Below are 17,184 nucleotides of genomic sequence, written 5' to 3'. Positions count from 1 at the left end.
GTGATAATTACAGGCAGGTGTGTTGATTATGGGTTGCAACTGAAATCTGCAGGAAGGTGGCTCTCCAGGAACAGGATTGGCCATACCTGTACTAGACCTAAAAAGTAAATACTAAACCAGGGGTGTCCAAACTTGGTCCTGAAGGGCCGGTGTCCTGGAGAGATTAGCTCCAACCCTAATCAAACACACCTGAACCAGCTAATCAAGCTCTTACCAGATATACCAGAAACTTCTTAGCAGGTGTGTTGAATCAAGCAAGTTGGAGCTAAAGCAGGACATCAGACCTTCAGGATAAAGTTTGGACACCCCACAAAACCGTACTGCTCAGTGGAAAGTTCTCATTTATCTACTTTAAATGCACACATGGTTTTATTATATACACACACACAAAATGAATTTGTAGCTCTTCTGTATTTTTTTTCCAATTTCTGTTTAACAGTGGGAAGATTTTTTTTCAAATCATTTCTAAACATAAGTTTTAATAACTCATTTCTATTAACATTTATTTTATCTTTGCCAAGATGACAGTAAATAATATTTGATTAGATATTTTTCAAGACACTTCTATACAGCTTAAAGTGACATTTAAAGGTTAATTACATAAACTAGGCAGGTTAGAGTAATTAGGCAAGTTATTGTATAAAAATAGTTTGTTCTGTACACTATCAGAAATAAAGGTACGTAAGCCATCACTGGGGTGGTACCTTTTTCAAAAGCTACAAATTTGTACCTAAAAGGTCCATATTAATACCTCAAGGGTACATATTAGTACCTTTATTTGTAAGAGTGTAGACTATCGAAACAACCAAAAAAAGAAAATAGCTTAAAGGGGCTAATAATTTTGACCTCTAAATTGTTTTTAGAAAATTAAAAACTGCTTTTGTTCTAGTCAAAATAAAACAAATAAGACTTTTCCTCAGAAGAAAAAATATTATCAGACATACTGTGAAAATTTCCTTGCTCTGTTAAATTTTATTTGGAAAATATTTAAAAAACAAAAACAAATGGGGGGCTAATAATTCCGACTTCAACTGTATATCATTCTATTAGATCTGTGAAATCTTGTGCATCTCTTGAACATGACACAACAGACTGACAGTACAACTCAACTAAGCCTTACTGCCTTAGGCATGCCTTGGGCAGGAATTATATAAATCTGAGATATTGTGATGTGTCTGTTGCTGAAAGAAAGAAAACTGAAGGCTGCAGTCAATGTGTTTAAGGGATTTCAGAAATGGTGTTCACTGAAATAACATTATTTAGATCAGACTATTTTACTTATTATTTTTTTTCATATTTAGACAGCAGTATTATTCACTAAAGATATTTACAAATTTTTTAAATATATAAGGACCTCTTTAAAAAGTAAGGCTGAACACTAGATTACATCTGTATAGTATACAGCAAAGTGCAAAACTTTTTTTCTCAGGGGGCCAAAATATTCAAACAATTTTATGAATATTCTGGATCATTCACAATTTAAGGTTATGATTTTAGGATATATCAATAACAACATAACACTGGAAGTGTTTCACTGCTGAAAGTTCAAACACTTAAGAGCAACTCCACCGAAGCGCAGCTCCACAAGTCCCGATCCAAGCAAGCCAGTGGCAAGGAAAAAGGAAAAAAAAAACCTTGAGAGACACCATAATCTGTTGTGCATGACTATTATTCTTCTGGCCAAACTTCCTGTGTGGAACTGCAGCCTAGGCGGCGAAGACTGGAGTCCTGAGTTTGGAGGTCTCATGCAGGTGTGAGTAGGGCACCGGCGGGAGGTCAGGCTGGCCCACAGGATCAACACGGGGACTCGTTTGTACTGTGGTCTTTCAGCAATCAGTTGCATGCATGCCATTCCTCCATGACCACCCCAGCATCAGCTTAGGGTGCGGCGTGGTCCTGGATTATGGATACCTTGGGGTCATCTTTTCACAGATCTTGGATCGTATCAATGTTGCTTCATAGTATCTAGGGCCTCAAGATGAGTATCCCCAGGTGGAAATAGAGAATAAAGAAAATAATTAGCTTACCTGTAGCTGCAGTTTATAGTGTATATAAACAAGTTCATTCGTACAAAAATGTACGATTTTAAAAAGGAGGCATGGCACCTAACCCCAACCATCATTGGATGATGAGCAAATTTTACTAAATTAGACGAGTTAGATCATACAAATTCATCCAAATTAGCCACTAGATCAAAAAGTTGCGAATTTCGTGAGATTGCATTGGTCCTACAGGTGGTTGTGAAGTCAGTTCACCTGCTTGGATCATACTGCATTATACTGTTATGTAGTGCATTGTGTGTATGCTCTACTAAAAAGATAGGTCTTTAATCTAGTTTTGAACTGAGGGTGTGTGTCTGAGCCTCAGACATTATCAGGAAGACTATTCCAGAGTTTAGGAGCCATAAATGAGAAGGCTCGACCTCTTTTACTCGACTTTGCTATTCTAGAAGCCCTGAAGTTTGAGATCTTAAAGAGCTGGTTGGATTGTAGCGAGACAGAAGGTTATTTAAAGCTTTATATGCAAGAAGCAATATTTTATTATTAATACGGAACTTAACAGGCATCCAGTGTAAGGAGGATAAAATTGGGGTGATATGATCATATTTTCTAGACCTGGTAAGAACTTTGGTGGCTGCATTTTGTACTAAATGAAGTTAATTTATAGATGATGCTGAGCAATCAGCAAATAGAGCATTACAGTAATCTAGCCTAGAACTTATACAAGCATGAACCAGCTTTTCTGCATCTGAGATGGATAGCATACTTAATATTTGTAATTTAGCGATATTTCTCAGATGAAAGAAGGCGGTTTTTGTGACATGGGAGATATGATTTTCAAAAGTATGTCTTCGTATCTTTGGAAGACTTCCACAGATACAAACAGAAAAATCCAGACCAGTGTTAAGTGTTTCACAACAAGTTAAATTCCAAAACAAACCTCACAATATACATGTAAAAATGCAGCACAGTAATGATTTTTTTTACATTTTTTTTGCCACAAAATAAAGTTCAGATAAAACTAAACTGGTTAACATTTCCCTCAAAGCCCTGCTGGTATTCTTTGTTGTGTACATACTACTTCTGTCTGTGGTTGTCATTCACTGATACTGTTTAAACTATTACACAGAATTTATTGGACAAGTTAAACTGTCTAAAATAAAACTAATTGATCCTGTTTGTGACAGAAGCCGACAAGCGCCAGCTACCCTTTATCATACCTTTTGGCTTTTCCAGATTTAATTTCTTTTTTTTTTAAATGTCCTTTAGTGGCACTGTTTGAAATTAATCTCACAAATGTATCGCTGTCATCTTTGCAGTCTTTGCTAAAACAATCTTTGCATTGTTTTAGCCTTTTGCTTTATAATTGCAAAAAGAATTATACTAGTGGTCTGGAAAAAAAACTTATTTGCCCAACTACTTTATTCAAATAGTGAACATTAGATATACAATTAATGGCAAAAAAGATTTCTACAGCTGGGCAACCTTTTCTGTTGCATTTAAAAAAATAGCTTTCTTTTGTCTAACACTATCTGTATCTGTCTTTTTTCTTGATTTGAATAATAAAACCCCTGCTGGTATTTATTGGAACAGCATCAGAGACTAAAAAAAGCTTTTTGTCAATTCAAACATTTTCATCCTAAGTAGATTTTCATGCACCAGCTAAACAACTGCTAGTGAAATGAATGAACTAAAAGGAGAAGGATTTGCAGTTATTACAAACCTTTGAGTATTTTCCTGAAATCCAGATTGGCTTCAACTGTGTGGATTTCCAATGTGAAAGAACAAAACCCTTCTTCATTTTCGAAGATTAAGGTCAAATAAAAATCCTATTCACATATAAAAACCAACAATAATGTTAAAAACAACAACAAGCAAAAAACCTTTCAGCCGTCAATCTAATTTTCATTTGCATTCCACAGTAAACTCAAATTAATTGGCTCTTTCAGCTGCAGGGTGGGACTGCAATTGCTATATTTAGCATAACATTTTTTCCATTAATATCTTTATTTTTACCATTTGAATGAGTCACATTTTTTTTTGTCTGTGTCAGCAGTTACTTTGGCTGTGTAAAACAGCCTGTTATGGTGCTTGATGTGCAAAGTATTTGTTTTGTTATAGTTTAAAATAAAAAAATAAATAGCAACCATGAATAGCACAGATAGCTTTAACAATTACTAAAATTTATTTACTTTTCTTCTATTTATTTACTGATAATGTCTAATGAATTGGAAATCTTGCACATTTGCATGTTCTATGTTAAAAACAAAGTGGCTATTTGAGGTCATATTTCTAAGCATGAACTAAGTATTTTATTTATATTATTTTGTCAAAACTAAGCAGTGGTCAACTCTGCATTCTGACAATCACTTGTTTGTATATGTTAAACATCTTTAGTTAAATATCTTTAGACATTTGTTGTCAATTACTAACCAAGACATACAGTATGTAACTGTTTTTTTTTCAGAACATTTTTGGAACATTTAAAATATATATTTTTAGCTAAAACATTGGTCTCTTGATCATTTTAAATATGCAATTAAATGACTACTGCACTGTAAAACCCAAAATGTTAAGGTAACGCAAACCATTTGAGGAAACTGATTGCAATAAACCATTTATGTTCAAAAACTAATCCTATTGAGTACTGTGAACTTAATCCACTCGAGTAAGCGAAGCAATTTGAGCACAGTAAAACCTAATAACAAGAACTCAAACCAACTGAGTACTGTAAAACCCAATAAGTAAAGGCAACTCAAACCGTTTGAGGAAACCGATTACTACAAACCCTTTTAGTTAAACTAATCTATATGAGTACTGTGAAGTTACTCAGTTTAAGTTGTAATGAAGAATTTAATGTGGAATTTAATTAACTATTAACCTTCAACTCTGAGTTCAAAACTCTTTTCAAATGAGTAGAATTAACTTTTAGTACATTCTGAGTTAACTACACTCATTTCATTTGATAAAGTCGACTGTTGGGTTTTACAGTGGCACTTCATGAATGAAACAAACAAACAAACAAAACAAACATATAGGCAAAGTGAAAATAACCATGGCTCTTGTTTTGATGATACAATGAGGTCTACAATGAAGCAAAACAATTGGTCTGTGCAAGAAACTGAACATGACTTACAATATTACCTTTAATCCTCAGCCTTGGAAAACGACCCTGGTTGGGTTCACAGCAGCATTTGTGGGACAGTGCCAAAGTTTGGAGTTTTGTTCCATGTCCTGTAAGACATGAGCAGCGTTCGGCATTAAAATTTTGAAAAAAAAAAAAAAATCTCATCTATGAAATTACAAGTTTTTTTTTGTGTAAATTTTAAGTATAGATTAAAAAACATCAGCCCAGACTTCTAGATAAATACTGTACAATAACATCCTTCATTCATTTTCAACCGCTTTTCCGGGGCTGGGTCACGGGGGCAGCAGTCTTAGGAGAGAACCCCAGACTTCTCTCTCCCCCCCAGGCTTACTTCTCCTCCGATGGATCCCAAGGCGTTCCTAGGCCAGCCGAGAGACATAGTCCCTCCAGCGTGTCGTGGGTCTTCCCCGAGGTCTCCTCCTGGTGGGATATGCCTGGAAAACCTCCCTAGGTAGGCGCACAGGAGGGATCCGAAACAGATGCCCGAGCCGCCTCAGCTGACATCTCTCGATGTGGAGGAGCAGCGGCTCTACTCCGAGCTCCTCCCGGGTGTCAGAGCTCGTCACACTATCTATAAGGGTGCGCCATGCCACCCTGTGAAGGAAATTCATTTTGGCCGCTTGTATCCGAGATCTTGTCCTTTCGGTCATGACCCAAAGCTCATGACTACAGGTGACAGAAGGAACGTATATTGACTGGTAAATCGAGAGCTTTGCCTTTCAGCTCAGCTCCTTCTTTACCACAACAGACTGATACATCAACCACATTACTGCTGCCGCTGCACTAATCCACCTGTCAATCTCACGTTCCATATTTTCCTCACTCGTGAACAAAACCCCAAGATACTTGAACTCCTCCATCCTCCAATAACATCCTGCCAAAATAAACAAAAACAAGGTACACTGAATGCAAACTCAGTGATATTAAATATAATTAACATATCAAACTTTATTCATTCATTCATTCATTTTCTTGTCAGCTTAGTCCCAGGGTTAATCCAGGGTTGCCACAGAGGAATGAACCTTCCAATGAACGCAGCGGATGCCCTTCCAGGCACAACCCATCTCTTGGAAACCTCCACAAACACATACTACGGACAATTTAGCCAACCCAATTCACCTGTACTGCATGTCTTTGGACTGTGGGGGAAACCGGAGCACCCGGAGGAAACCCACACAAACGCAGGGAGAACATGCAAACTCCACACAGAAATGCCAACTGAGCCGAGGATCAAACCAGTGACCCAGCGACCTTCTTGCTGTGAGGCAACAGCACTACCTACTGTACCACTGCTTTATATTAAACTTAATGATTTTAAATATATCATACATTCAATTTATGGTAGACTCTGAATAGTTTGTATCCCTCAAACCTAAACAAGTTTAGAGAGAGAGTTTTTAATTTTATTGCCATTTCAGCTTCTATGGCTTTGTCATGGCAAAAAATAAATAAATAAATAAATAAATAAATAAATAAACAGATTAAGCTTACCATATTTTATAAATACCACTTTTCTATAATTATAAAATATCCTAATAATTACAAGTCATCAACAGCAATAAATAATGTACAAGGTAAAATACATTAATAATAATAATAATAATAATAATAATAATGATAATATATAAGATAAAAATCTAAAACAGTTTTTTAAGGTTTCCTTTTGATAAAAACTCTGCAATTTTAGAAGGATTCACATTTTTAAAAATTTCATTTAAAGTCTCTCCAGATAAAAATTGTTGTCTGATAACATTAAAAATAGTGCATTCCACAAGAATATGTTTTACAGTTTGGGTTTTGTTGCAATACAGACATTTTGGGGGTTCTTCTCCTTTGAGCAAATGTTCGTGTGTGAGTCTCGTGTGTCCAGTGTGGCATCTTCTAAACACAAACTCATCAAAATTTGACTTAAAAAATAAATTAGATTTTTTCCTATTTCTTGCTGAATTTCAAAAAGTTTATTCCTAAACAAGTTTAATGCCAGTTTCCTGGCATATTATCCTACACATCAGATCATGCTACCAACATTGTATTTGAACGGTTCTGAGGTTGGGGTTGAGATTATGTAGGTTAGGTCAATATTAAAGCTTCATATCACACTACTTCACAATACAATTTACCATGGTAGCAAAATCTACTGGGTAGCATATTGTGCCATCAAAATGTGCTACCTAAATGGGAGGTAGAACAAATCGACAGAACACCTGTCACGAATAGCAAGCTCACTGATGATTTAAAGCATGCTATGTAAATCAATAATTACATATTTTGTAAACAAAACAATGTTTGCTGTAAACAGTAAGAGTCAGCTCACTAGTGACTTCGCTTCGTATGTCATTATGTGTCAAGAAGCTCACACTTAAGACTTTTGGGAACAAACTCAGAACTGTTTCATGAGGTTGTGGGCACAGGTGGTTATAATGATGTAAACAATGTTCAGTGTCTTGTTGTATATAATTATTTGTTCTCATGCAGTGTTTCATTAAGAGTCACATGCATCAAGCTTGTTTAACCTGTAAATGTGTATTTATTCTAAACTTAAAAGAAAAGTTCAATGGTTACTAGTTAAATTACTAGATTAATTGACAGAAACTCAATCTTTTAGCAAATTGAGGGCTTACATTTTGGGTGAACTATCCCTTTAAGAAAATGAGTCACCTGCATGGATGGCCTAAGGATAAGTAAAATTAACATCAAATTCTCATTTTTGAGTGAACTATACAATAAAAACAGAACAACATGACAGAATTATAGGATTGTTATTATATAATTGTTATAGAATATTTCAACAAACTTTACATTCTTCTTCTTCAATGATGTGTTTGTTTTATCCCCAAAATATAGTGCTGAAAAATATGCACATTTTGGTTGATTTTGTCCTCTCAATGTTTTATATGCTGTTTACAAATATAATATTGAATCAGATAAGCCATAGGGCGTCACGGTGGCGCAGTGGGTAGCACGATCGCCTCACAGCAAGCTCCGGCTGGGTCAGTTGGCTTTTCTGTGTGGAGTTTGCATGTTCTCTCCGTGTTTGCAACGGTTTCCTCTGAGTGCTCCGGTTTTCCCCACAGTCGCCGTAGTATGTGTGTGAATGCAAGAGTGTATGGGTGTTTCCCTGTGTTGGGTTGCGGCTGGAAGGGCATCCGCTATGTAAAACATATGCTGGATAAGTTGGCGGTTCATTTCTCTGTGGCGACCCCTGATGAATAAAGGGATTAAGCCGAAAAAAAAAAATGAATCAATGAATGAATGGTTTTGCCATTTACTGCATACTTTTCAAAAAGACTGTACTATGACTTTATCTCCTGTAGGGGGCGCAAAGGCTCCATTAATGAAACCAATCATTTTCTCAACAGGAAGGGTGCACCGATTCACAGTGAGTCTGTAGAGTTGCTTGTATTTCCTTCATTCATAAAATTATTAGAATGAGCTTTGGTTTGTATGAGCTTTGTGCAGTCTGTGTTTTCCATCAGGGTACTGAACATACTCCTGAAGCCTTGAAATCCTATGAGAATTCTAGAGCAAATATATTTTGTAATTGCAGTGAGAATAAAAATGCAAGGTGTTGAAACACCTCTCAGCTGGAAGTTCATGCTGCTGAAATTAGATGGGAAAACATTAGCATAATGTTATCCATCTTTTATGGCTAAGGTTCAGTAGAACAATTTCTTCGACTTGCATCAGGGAGCTTCCAATAGTTTTCATACACCATAAATACAGTCTATTACATTTGAGGACAGAGCTCAATTTAAAGTGCTTTGGTTTGCATTCGCTTTCCAAATTTGATGTGGCTGGAATGGTCAATTATCATTAGAATATAATAGTTAAGAGAATCTTTTAACAGAGAATTGTGTTACTTTAAGGCCTATACACATGAAAGAACAGCAGCATTTTCCCATATCCCAGAAGTACTGGTAGACGTACAGGTTTTCAGTTCTAGCAATGCCATTTTGTGAACTAAATTAGCTCCTATTTCAGAGCAAGGTCTAATGAAGCACAATAGGATTTCAAGTGCACACTGACTGAGCAAAATACAGTTAAAATGATTTTGTTGCAATATTTTGTTTACAAGCCATTTATTTAGTGTTACAAGCCATTTAGAAAACTAATGCTATATCTCAAACATGGCGTCCTCCATTCCCCTGTTGTTGTTTTTGTTGAATGCTGTACTTGTTGTTGCTGACAGCAGGGTTATGTGACTTCATAGTGTAGTGATGGTGTGAATGCAACCAGGAAATGGTCTGGTGGGAAATGAGTTGTTTGGGAACTGGTGGCTTGCTGTTCCTACAACAAAAGCAAAAGCCCACCATTATTTATGTTTCCAAATCACTGAGGCCAACATTTAGTGTCTTCTAAGTCAGTGCAAGTTATTCATATCTGTTGCTAGATAAGGACAGCATAAGAGAAGTTGATGAAATGGTTGAATAAACATAAACACTCAACTAATTATAGTGTTTTTAATATTCCGAGTTTAAACTAGGTCCATGTAAATCTATAAATTTACAATGTTTATTTTTCTAACACACATTATTATTCTGTAGGTAAGCAATTAATCTGGGCAAGTTCATTCACTGAAAAAAGTTTGTTTTGGTAATCTTAAAAACTGAACATTTGCTTCAACGTCAGGATTGACAGTACTTCTCTTCGGGTGGTTCGAAAGACCCACCCCTGGCTGAAAGGGTCCTTAATTTGACCCCTATATGAGCTCATTTGTTTCATTTATGACAGTATGCCATCATAAATTGTGAAAATAACCAATAGAAGCAGGCTTTAAGACAAATGTAATTATTATTATTCAAATGGACAAATTCTGACTGAGGAAATGGCTTGCTATTTTGTTTTTTGCCTATAGGCCATGGTTTCATTCATTCATTTTCATTTCGACTCAGTCCTTTATTAATCTGGGGGTCGCCACAGCAGTCATCTTATGGACATCTTATGGACATCTTAGGACAATTTAGCTTACCCAATTCTCCTACTGCACATGTCTTTGGACTTGTGGGGGAAACCGGAGCACCTGGAGGAAACCCACGTGAACATGGGAAGAACATTGGGAAATGCCAACTGACCCAGCCGAGGCTCGAACCAGCAACCTTCTTGCTGAGGCGATTGTGCTACCCACTGCGCCATTGTGTCATCCTAGGCTACAGTTTTTAACTTAAAATTAGTTTTAAAAATCCTAATTGTTTTTTTTATTTTTATTTTTTTTAAATGATGGATGATATTAAATTAACATATATTTTTTAAATATTTCTAAAATTCTTATCTTCTTACATTATTAATAAACCTGTAATAACTTAGTTTAAATGCACATTTGTAAATAAACATTCATTTTTGTAAACATAAAATAGTATGGTAAGCATTTTGACAAAAAGGTAGAAAATATTTTTGTTACATCAAAAAGTGTGGTTATGATCACCATCCGACAAGCAAGTTCAGCAAATATTAGTGCTTAAATGTCACTAAAATGCAGTGTTTGAACCTCATAATTTAATAGAAACTGCAAAAAGGTCTTTTTGAGAAAAAAAGAACCACCCTTTTTAATGAGAGGGGTATAGATGCAGACCTTGCACAGATGCAAGCTGAGCTGCATGCACTGCTTTTTAATGAGCTCACCTAACCCCACCCCTAACCCTACCTCTTCACAGTGATGTCACTAGCTTCATTGAGTGCATTGTTTTTGACATTGCATCACTGACGGATGCAGTCTCAGCTTGCATCATAAAGGCTGTATTCAGATACTATTGCTTTTAATAGGCTGGCCACGAGTCTACCCAAGACCAACCTCTGTATGCTGACCCTGGTACATTTTACAAGTGTGCATCCGTCAAATAGCATTCACATTATCCAGATAAACTGAACTCATCAAATGTGTGCACCAAAAAGGCTAGTGAGAAACCAATGCTCTAAGCCAAATGTCAAGTAACTGACTAAAAAACGTTCGAGGTTACAGAAGTAACCCTTCGTTCCCCGAGGAGGGGAACGGAAGTGCCATGAATGGGAGGATTCGGATCAGAAGCCGCTTATCTGGAGAGTATTGAACGGGCCAATGAATGAAATTAATTGGCAGCGTAAGCTTGCGCAGGTGTGCGACATCTGCAATCATCTCAGCATATAAGCACACCTGAAGCCAGCAGACGCCATCCTTTTAAGCTGAAGAGACTTTCAAACAGCTAAGGGACAGTCATTATGGCGACGGAATATGGCACTTCCGTTCCCCTCCTCGGGGAACGAAGGGTTACTTCTGTAACCTCGAACGTTCCCCTTCGGTTGGGGAACTTCAGTGCCATGAATGGGAGAATATGGAAAGCGCCATAATGACTGCACCTTACCAACACCCCCGATGAGGAGATAGTCAAGCAAGCGTGACGCACCCACATCATGGGGGGCGCGGTCCTCCAACGTGTCCCTGGCCCTAATTTATCCTACTTCAACAGAAGTTTTACGGATTTAGATATATTTTTTGGGAAGTCGTGAGCATCTAGATAATTCTAGGAAATACGACAGTACGTTGGGAAGCGTGCAATCCCGATAGGGAGGACGCTGCGGAGGCCATCCGTTACCCAAGGGGGGGATAGATGGCAGAATTTACCTATGGACTAGCCCTAAAAAGGGGGAGTACGCATAGCAAAGAGTGGTTAGCGGAGAGGGAAGACACGGGTCCGCCCAGGGGGGGGACTTAACCGTGGCGGAATAAGCATATGGGATCGCCTAGTGGGGATCACGCATAGCAGGCACCTATACCCAAAACGCGGGCTGACCAGCGGGCAGACCTACAACGTAGTGGGCCAGCAAGTGACTCCTCCGCTGAGTCAGTGCTGGGGGCCACGGAGGAATCTGCAGGGCTCACCTGACGGGGAACTTTACTGACAGATAAAAAAGGCGCACGTACCTCCGTGTTAGGGAGAATGGCGCAGCAAGCGTGTTTCAACACCCTACCGAGTTGTCTCCTCAATCACCAAAGGGTTACCTAATACCCTTGAGGAAACCGGCTCCACTCGCAGATTGTAAAACCTTGCAAATGTGTTGGGTGTCGCCCAGCCCGCAGCTCTACAGATGTCTGTTAGAGAGGCGCCGCGTGCATGCGCCCAAGAGGATGCAACGCTCCGAGTGGAGTGTGCACGTACTCCCGGGGGACACGGCTGACCTCGACTCGAATAAGCGAGTGAAATGGCATCCACAATCCAGTGGGATAATCTTTGTTTCGATACGGCACTTCCCTGCTGCCGACCGCCATAACAGACAAAGAGCTGCTCAGATGATCTAAAATTCTGAGTACGGTCCACATAAATGCGCAGAGCGCGAACTGGACAAAGTAAAGAAAGGGCTGGGTCTGCCTCCTCCGGGGGCAGCGCTTGCAGGTTCACTACCTGATCTCTAAAGGGGGTGGTAGGAACCTTGGGCACATAACCGGGGCGGGGTCTCAGGATAACGTGAGAGTAATCCGGCCCGAATTCCAGGCACGAGTCACTGACCGAAAATGCCTCCAGGTCCCCGACCCTCTTGATGGAGGCCAACGCAACCAGCAGAGCTGTCTTCAGGGACAGAAATCTTAGAGATACTGATTCGAGTGGCTCAAAGGGATCGGATCGCAGACTCGTGAGAACGAGGGCGAGATCCCAAGAGGGCATGAGAGGGGGGCGAGATGGATTACTTCGCCTAGCACCCCTAAGGAACTGGATGACCAGGTTATGCTTTCCCACGGTGCCGCCAGCTACCGCGCTATGATAAGCGGAGATGGCGGCCACGTAAACCTTGAGAGTGGAGGGCGACAGCCTGCTGTCCAACTTCTCTTGAAGGAAAGAGAGCACAACACTAATCTGGCAATTTCGGGGGTCTTCTCTGCGAGAGACGCACCATTCAGTGAATAGACTCCACTTCAGGGCGTAGGCGCGCCTCGTGGAGGGGGCTCTAGCCTGAGTGATGGTATTAACCACCGCAGTCGGTAGGTTACCTAAGTCTTCCTCGCGTCTAGGGACCACACGTGGAGGTTCCAAAGATCGGGGCGAGGGTGCCAGATGGTGCCCTGTCCCTGAGAGAGTAGGTCCTCTCTCAAAGGGATCCGCCAGGGGAGGGCCGTCGCGAGGAGTGAGAGCTCTGATATCCAGGTCCGGTTGGGCCAAAGGGGCGCAACTAGCAGAACCTGTTCCTCGTCCTCCCTGACCTTGCACAGAAACTGCGCGAGCAGGCTCACTGGGGGAAACGCATACTTGCGCATGCCCCGAGGCCAGCTGTGGGCCAGTGCATCCGTGCCGAGAGAGCCCTCGGTCAGGGAAAAAAACAACTGGCAGTGAGCGTTCTCGGGGGAAGCAAACAGATCGATCTGGGCCTCCCCGAATCGCGCCCATATCAGCTGAACAGACTCGGGGTGGAGTCTCCATTCTCCAGGGCGTAACAGCTGTCGTGAGAGCGCATCGGCTGCACGATTGAGCGTGCCTGGGACGTGAATGGCGCGCAGCGATTTCAGCCGCGGGTGACTCCAGAGGAGCAGACGGCGGGCGAGCTGAGACATGCGGCGAGAGCGCATACCCCCCATGCGGTTGATATACGCCGCCGCCGCCGTACTGTCCGTCCTGACCAGCACGTGTTGCCGCTCCAGCACCGGTAAAAAGCGGTGGAGAGCGAGGAACACTGCCAACAGCTCTAGGCGATTGATATGCCAATGCAGCTGGGCACCCTTCCAGAGGCCCGCAGCCGCATGCCCGCGACACACGGCCCCCCAACCCGTGTTGGAAGCGTCTGTTGAAACAACAACATGGCTGGACGCCTGTCCTAGAGGCACACCGGCCTGTAGGAACGAGGGGTCGTTCCAAGGGCTGAGGGCGCGGCGACACAGCGCAGTAACCGAGACCCGGTGTGTGCCCGCGTGCCATGCGCGTCTGGGGACCCGATCGTGAAGCCAGTGCTGAAGTGGTCTCATATGGAGCAACCCGAGCGGCGTGACGGCGGCTGCGGATGCCATATGCCCCAGGAGCCTCTGAAAGAACTTCAGTGGGACCACTAGTTTGCTGTCGAGCTCCCTCAGACAGTTCAGCAACAGGCGAGCGCGTTCCTCGGAGAGGTGCGCTACCATGGTGATCGAGTCCAGCTCCATCCCGAGAAAAGAAATCCTCTGCACGGGGGCGAGTTTGCTCTTTTCTCGGTTGACCTGAAGCCCCAGTAGGCGGAGATGCCGAAGCACCTCGTCCCTGTGCATAATCAATTGCTCCCGCGAGTGGGCTAAAATCAGCCAGTCGTCGAGATAATTGAGTATGCGAATGCCCGCGAGCCGAAGGGGCGCTAGGGCACCCTCCGCGAGTTTGGTGAAGACCCGCGGAGACAGAGAGAGCCCGAAGGGGAGGACCTTGTACTGCCACGCTCGACCCTCGAACGCAAACCGCAGAAATTGGCGGTGGCGTGGAAGAATGGAGACATGGAAATACGCGTCCTTCAGGTCTATGGCTGCAAACCAATCCCGAGGACGAACGCATTGGAGAATGCGCCTCTGCGTGAGCATTCTGAACGGCAGCTTGTGCAGACAGCGGTTCAAAACGCGCAGATCTAGGATTGGCCGTGACCCACCGCTCTTTTTGGGTACGATGAAGTATGGGCTGTAAAACCCACTCTCCATCTCGGCTGGAGGAACCGGCTCGATTGCACCCTTCGCCAGGAGGGCAGCAATCTCCTCTCGCAAGACAGGGGCGGACAGGGGGTTGACCCTGGAGAAATACACGCCCGTAAACTTGGGGGGCCGTTTCGCGAACTGAATCGCGTAACCGAGTCTGATTGTGCGTATGAGCCACCGCGAGGGGCTGGCCCGCGCTAACCAGGCAGGCAGAGCCCTCGCTAATGGAGTCATCGCTACAATCGCTGACGTACCAGCGGTGGGGCAGCGCGGAGTGGGTGTGCTGATCCGGGAAGCACGAGGGTCCCGCGGAAAAGCTGGAGGAGAGCGATTCGCTCTGGCTCCGCACCCTGACTCCGGAGAGGGGGCTGGAGGGCTGAGGGAAGGGAGACCGTCCCCCCAGCGCTCGTGAGCCACTGGCGAAGCACGTAGAGTCTGCGAGCCGGAAGGCAGCGCGTCCCGGACTGGCAGAACTCGTGCAGTCACATCCGGGGAAGGGAAAAAGTGCTCTTTTACTGATGTTTTGGTGGCACTGAAAAGTACCGTTGTTATCGGGGCCCCGCCCTCCAGCGGGGAAAGAGCAAGTTTCCTCTTCTCCGGATGGCCTGTCTCAGGGACGCTTCGCGGTCCGTTTACCGGACTTAACGGCGCCCTGGGCAGGAGGGGCTGCCTGCTTTCGAGGTGAACGCCGCGCCCGCTTGGCCGGAGGCGCAGGCGGGGGCGGGGCAGCACTCGTTGGCGGGCGCCCTCGGCGAGGAACAGCGGAGGTGGATGGCTCGGCGGGCGGAGCGGGCTTACGGCCACGCCGATAGATGACATTGCCCATCGCATCCGACTGCTCTTTCACCGCCTTGAATTCCTGGGTGAATTCACCGACGGTGTCGCCGAACAGGCCAGCCTGGGATATGGGCGAGTCAAGAAAGCGAACTTTGTCAACGTCGCGCATATCGGCCAGGTTTAGCCAGAGGTGGCGTTCCTGAACCACAAGTGTGGACATCGTCCTCCCCAGCGCACACGCGGCGGACTTAGTAGTCCGAAGAGCATAGTCGGTCGCGGTGCGCAGCTCATGTAATAAGCTTGGGTTGGACCCGCCCTCGTGCAGCTCGGCCAGCGCCTGCGCTTGGTAGCGCTGGTAGGTGGCCATCGCGTGCAAAGCAGAAGCAGCCTGGCCCGCAGCCTTATAAGCTCTGGCTCCGAGGGAGGCAGACAACCTACAGGCTTTGGACGGGAGGCGGGGCAAACCCCGCCACGTAGAGGCGCCGCGCGGACAAAGATTGACCGCGATAGCGCGCTCCACTGACGGGATCGCCTCATACCCCCTGGCAGCTCCGCCGTCAAGGGCGGTGAGGGCGGAGGCACTCGCAGCACGGGCAGAGAAAGGTGCCCTCCAGGACTGCGTGAGCCTACTGTGCACTTCCGGGAAGAAGGGGACGAGAGGCTTCGAAGGCTTCGCCTTCTGGTCCTCTACGTAGCACCCATCTAGTCGGTCCGGCCGCGGAGCTGGGGGATAAACCATCTCCAACCCCACGGCCGAAGCAGCCCGGGAAAGCACGGCTAACATGTCCGCTTCAGGATCCGATTTAACAGCGCTCACCTGCCCGGAGGGGGCGAGCGGGTCCGGATCTTCGTCGGACAGTGAAAGCCCACCCTCCGATGCCGCGGAGGACATCTGATCTCCGGTGTCAGCGAGTGTGAGAGCTACCATCTGGTTAGACGGATCACTCTCACCACCCGAAGCTTGGATGGAGCGCCGTGAGGAGCGAGAGGTCCGCGAGCCCGTGGGCGGCGGATTAGCTCCCGCTGAAACCCTCAGATCTGCCCGAGCGCCCGCTGCTTTTTTAGAACAGGAGGCAACTGGGGTGGCTCGCTCTCTTGCGAAAGTTAGCCGCGATCTTAGCTGTGCAACGGTCATGGCATCGCAATGACGACATGAACCGCCCGCGAGCACCGCATTAACATGCTGGACCCCCAAACATGCAATGCAGTGATCGTGTCCATCATCCGGAGACAGGAAACCCCCGCATCCAGAAACGCACAGTCGGAGCGCCATCCTGAAAAGGACGTGCTGCACGACTGTGTTGCTCTTTTAGGAAAGTTGCAACTATACGCACCGCTCTGGAGGACCGGACCCAAAGAACCGCAGGCAAGGGAGTAACCCAGCTCGACCGTCTGCCACCGCGAAGACCCACTCTGGACCGGGAGACACACTCGTTCGCTCTGAAGTGCTGATCAGCAAGAGGAACCCTCATCGACTCACTCAGAAAGGATCTGAAGCGAAAAGGATGGCGTCTGCTGGCTTCAGGTGTGCTTATATGCTGAGATGATTGCAGATGTCGCACACCTGCGCAAGCTTACGCTGCCAATTAATTTCATTCATTGGCCCGTTCAATACTCTCCAGATAAGCGGCTTCTGATCCGAATCCTCCCAT

The 17,184-nt window shown here is 44.1% G+C and overlaps 1 long non-coding RNA gene across 1 annotated transcript in view; it reads left to right on the top strand.

The window, feature by feature from the left end:
* LOC137487469 (uncharacterized) overlaps positions 1-17,184 on the top strand; it is a 95,084-nt gene that overhangs the window by 51,019 nt on the left and 26,881 nt on the right. The gene's annotated exons all lie outside the window — the stretch shown is intronic.

This window comes from Danio rerio, chromosome 2 (genome assembly GCF_049306965.1).
Source record: "Danio rerio strain Tuebingen ecotype United States chromosome 2, GRCz12tu, whole genome shotgun sequence".
Lineage (NCBI taxonomy): Eukaryota > Metazoa > Chordata > Actinopteri > Cypriniformes > Danionidae > Danio > Danio rerio.
This window is presented reverse-complemented; position numbering and strand designations above follow the sequence as displayed.